This window comes from Coccinella septempunctata, chromosome 1, assembly GCF_907165205.1.
Source record: "Coccinella septempunctata chromosome 1, icCocSept1.1, whole genome shotgun sequence".
In the NCBI taxonomy this organism is placed as follows: Eukaryota; Metazoa; Arthropoda; class Insecta; order Coleoptera; family Coccinellidae; genus Coccinella; species Coccinella septempunctata.
Genome location: NC_058189.1, coordinates 60,775,387 through 60,780,674, shown reverse-complemented (window position 1 = coordinate 60,780,674; position 5,288 = coordinate 60,775,387).

Genomic DNA, 5,288 nt, shown 5'->3' with positions numbered 1-5,288 from the left:
TTCCATCGGCAGGTTTGCCTGCCCCCGGTCGAGCTCGACTTTGGCGAAGATCGCGATGCGTTCAAAACGAGGTACTTGAACTTGAAAGTGAGATTAATCTGTTATGCGATGCCATTAGATGTTTACGCGTTTGGCTTAGGTGATTAACACTTTGCAGGATGTTGAAATGCAGTGTAATGGGGAAAAGTGGATTTTTCATTATTTCAAATCGTTCTACAGTGCGAATTAAACACAAAAAGGTGGCCATGGCTTAGGGGTGAGAAGTTCTAAGGAGCGGCAAATCACAAAACAAAAATATTTTATAAATTAAAAAAAAGTCTGCCTCCATAATTGCAAGGCTAGGAAGTGAATAAATTCGAGTGCAATTTTCATAGCTCTAAATAATTGGCTTCAAAGTTAATTTGTAGTCGAAAGATTCAGGATTAACTTTGAAAATTAGATATTAATAGTTTTTTTACATATGAAAACATAGGTTTTTTTTAATATATCTTTTATTTATGATATTCTGCACTGATCGTTTTTTAAAATATGTGCTCTTGAATCCTTCTACTTCCGGGCCCCCCAATTATGAAAATCTTGAATTTACGAGTCTTTTACTTAACACCTCGATTTAAAAACTTTAAAACGAAAATCTGGAAAATCGCTCGGCCCGTCAATTTCTGATTCGAGAGGGAACAACTTTTCCGCATTTTTGATCCCCGTATAACTTCAACCCCCTAACGGGGGTGAGCGCAACCCCTTTATTTTGAATAGGGATGAGAGGTGTTGCGATAACTAGTTTTGAAGATCGTATCGAGTACTATCTGGCCCTAAAATTTCGCTTCAAAATATCCATCGATAATGAAATAACAGCGAAAATAGTGAGGCTTTGTATATGGAATTTAAAATAGGTAAAAGAAAACACTATACCAGATAAATTACTTAGGTGGTATTTAATCTCTCAACATGTTTCGAGCTCAATAAAGCTCATCTTCAGGATAATCACGTAAGTGAAGCTGAAAAACATGGAGAAAACATGAAGCTTGAAATAAAAAACAAAATAAAGCATAAAAACAATCAAAAAATTAAAAACAATGTAACTTAACGATAAAATGACATGACGGAATGATAAAATGAAACAAAATGATCAAAAGTCATAATGAACGAAAATTAGTTAAAGAAAAAATTGGATGAAAATGGTCAAACAAAATAGTAAAAGTTCAGTAATATAAAATCTTTAAAAGGGCATTAGCACTAAAAAGGTGAAGTAATCAAAAATCAGAGGGTGCAAAAATGTGAACAAAAAAATAATGGAAAAAGGCAAAATGTAATGAAAAACTTACATCAAAATCTTCAAACACAATTCACAGATGTAATGTAAGTTTTTCATGGCATTCTGCCTTTTTCCATTATTTAACCAATTTTCGTTCATTGCGACTTTTGATCATTTTGTTTCATTTTATCATTCTGTCATGTCATTTTACTCGTTAAGTTAAATTGTTTTTAATTTTTTGATTGTTTTTATGCTTTATTTTGTTATTTAAGCTTTTTTTATGTTTTCTTCATGTTTTTTCAGCACTATTCTACCTGTCATTTCGTTGTTGATGGAATTTGAAGCCATATTTCAGGATTTGATAATACTCGATAATATCTTGAACATGACAGCAACTATTCAAAATCAAAGGTTTGTGCTCACCCCTGTTAGGGGTTGCAGTTATGGGGATTCAATTTATTGCATTTATTTATTTTGAATAAAGGCATATGTAAACGAAAACTTCTCACTTCAAAATGCAAAAGGCATCTTAACAAGAAGCTAGTCGGTTTTATTCTGACTCCCCCAATATATTGACCATCGCTTCAACAATATTGACCATGAAAACCTCACTTATTATGATCAAATATTCTAGTAATCGATAAAGCACCATATAAATCAATAATAAATTCATCGATTCTAGAAATAAATAATAATGGTGAATTTATTCACATTATTGTGACAAAAATACTGCATATCCACCTATTAAGACATTTCTGAGGTAAACGATCGTATCATTGATTTTTTGCTGCGAGCGCTGAACACCTAGTCGATATAAAAAGTAAAAGTATCAATATTCAATTAAAGTTATTATTGAAAACTAGAATTTAAATTCGTCCAGATATCGACTTGAACGTATCAATTAATACTTTTCCGGACTTCCTGTTTCGCGAAAGGAAGGATCAAACTTTCAATTTCTTCATTGACAGACTGGGCGGCAAGGTTAAGTGGACCAATTTTAACATTTCCGAGAAAAAAATTGTAAAACATTGTAGTTCTCCACGATGTTTTTTCTGGGGGATACGAGTAGGTATATCGAAAATATAATCATTAAAAGATTCGTCAAGACCGAACTGTTGCTTCAAAGTCAATGGAATTTTGAGATTTATTACTAGAAGAGTTGCTCTTTCAGAATATTTATTGAGTGAAAAACTACTCTAACGTTGACTATCGAAAAATTCCCAAAAAGATGGAATCAATCAAATAATCGTCAGAACCGAACAGCTGCATCGAGCTCGATAAAATTTTCTGATTTCTAACTAGAAGAGTTGCTCTTTCAGAATATGTATCACATTTCTATCTACGGTTACTCCTACTGAGAGAAAAAGTACTCGAACGGTGACTGACGAAAAATTTCCAAAAAGATGGAATCAAAAATAATCGTCAAGACCGAACGGCTGCATCGAGCCCCATACATTTTTCAGATTTTTTTACGAGAAGAGCTGCTCTTTCACAAAATGTATCACAACACTCTCTACGATGATTGTTTTTGGAGATACGCGTGTCAAAATTTATTCTTCGAAAAAATCCGAAAAAGATGTCACTTAAAGATTCGTCAAGATCGAACGGTTGCACCGAGGTTGATGAAATTTATTACTAGGAGAGTTTATCTGTTAGAATTTGTATCACATACTTTTTCAACTAATGAACTTTTTACGAAAATCGAGCCCGGGGTCTAGAAATACCAGAAACAGCCAAAATCAAGCAATTTGGGATATCCTGTACAGTGAACATTCACCAGTGTGACAAATCCAAAGATGTCTTTGAAAAAATCAATGGGGAAAAGGAAGTGGAATATCCTCTCACTTAGTTCGAGGGGTTTGAATATTTTATGTTGTGATCTAGATCGATTAACCTTCATCCTAACCCTGGAATCTATTCGAGTTTTACCATTTTACCGGACACACCTTACTATCCAAATTTTAGTTGTCGCAGTTGTCAAATATAGAAGGGTCTCAAAACAACAGTTTTTCTACATTCAAAAAATTTTCCAGTTTCAATTAAAGACAAAGGGGAAAATGGAAAAAAGTCAATATTTAACTATCAGTATGCATCTCAAAAATACGAATAAGTATATACTTAAAATTATACATCTTTTGTTTATCAGTTAAGCATGCTAATCTTCATGTAAATGCTCCGTGTAATCAATTAATTTTTCGAAATTCTCAAAACTTCTCGCCATTATAATTAAAGGATATTCTTCTACTTATAAGCGAATGGATAATATTTCCATGTTCAGTGTAGATCTAGCCCAATATATCCTTGTTAAAAACGTAACATTTTTGTTCTAATGAGATGGCAATTATGTTTATTAATTTCTCACTATTCAAAAGGTGATCCTGAAACTTCTGCATAAAATATTGAAACCAGTCTTGTTTGACCCTGTAACCCAGTGTCTAGAAAGGTTTTATTTTGTTGAATAATTCAAAATATTGATCTTAGCTCCAAAAATATCATTTTTCCACTACTCTGCATTCTTACTTATCATCATGCTTGTGATAAACGAAGAATAGAACGTAGGTACTCTTTCGATCTACATTCTACCAAAAAACATCAGAACATCATTGACTTCTGGAAAACTTTTCCCAGAATTCAATATATATATTCAATAATTTGTCTCAAAAGTTGTGTTGCGACCACTAGGTATTTCATTCCATTTCATAAAATATGCGTTAATTGTTATTTTAAATCCCTAGTAATTAGGTTGAGGGGCTGAAACATTATGTGTAGAACGTCTACATAATGCTTCACTGAGTATAACTCAGTATTTTTCAACACCCACGCGTAAAAAAAATTGAAACCGTCCACCCCTCAACAACTTATAGGGTTGCATAATTTCAAAAAACATGTATATCACTACACTATGATGTATCCCTACTCATTATCACAGAGGAATAAATTTTAAAAGTCTTTGGCTTTTATTCAGACACCCTAGACAGAGGGTGACTCGTCAGTTAAATATCGTTCATATTATTGATTCATTGATGTCCGAAATTTGTGAATCTTTATGAACAAATCATGTCTGCCGAAGAAATACAATTCTCACGAAGAAAATTATTGAATTTTTTATTTATATTCACATCATCAAATACCTACAAATACTCTATATGAATATAAAAGGTCATAAAAACCGTAGAGATAATTGAGAATTTTTAATCCGCATTATTCTAGCGAGTGAGCTATTTGAAGAAAAAAAAAGGTTTCGAAATAGATTTCACGGTTTAGGTCTGAGAATTATGACAACAGCAAAGAATATTATTCGCTGCATCCAATATTTCCCCCCCGGAACTAATTGCATCCAGTCTCATACGTCCTCTAAATCTCTATAATTACCATTGAAAAATGCATCAATTAGATCTACTGATCAGCAAGCATAACAGCCAATCTCTTAACAGTTAATTAACACCAATATGATTGTTCATTGAGATGTTTCAAAAAAGTGAAGTGAAGGATATTGTCTCGGGTGAGATTGTTTCTTAGTTTTCTGTTTTCAAGAAATCGAGATGAAGAGTAATAAGAAAACGGTGTGCAATTCCTATTAATTTGTTTATAATTAATTTCCTTGTGTACTTTTCTCAGCTATTCTCTCGATAGATGAGTATTTCTGTGCAGTTAGGTACTTTATAATCATTGAAGAAAGGTGATTATTTGATTATCCAGGAGCAATATGCCAGATTCTTTCTTCCACACTACAATTTCACACATTTTGGGTGGATTCACCAAGCCTTTTTGTGTAAAATACGTAATATATGGTATGATAGTTTACGACGAAGCATATATATCGACACATTTTTGCCAAATGGAATTGACTCATTTTATCATTAGGTAGATCTATATTTCAATAACTGATATTTTCTATTCAAAGTAGTATACAGGGTGAGTCTTTCACTCGAACAAATATTTTAAAAGAAGATTCTCGATGTCAAAAGAAACACTTTTTTCCTTCTACATTTATTCCGATTCGTCTCGGTTTTAAAGATACAGACTATTGATAAAC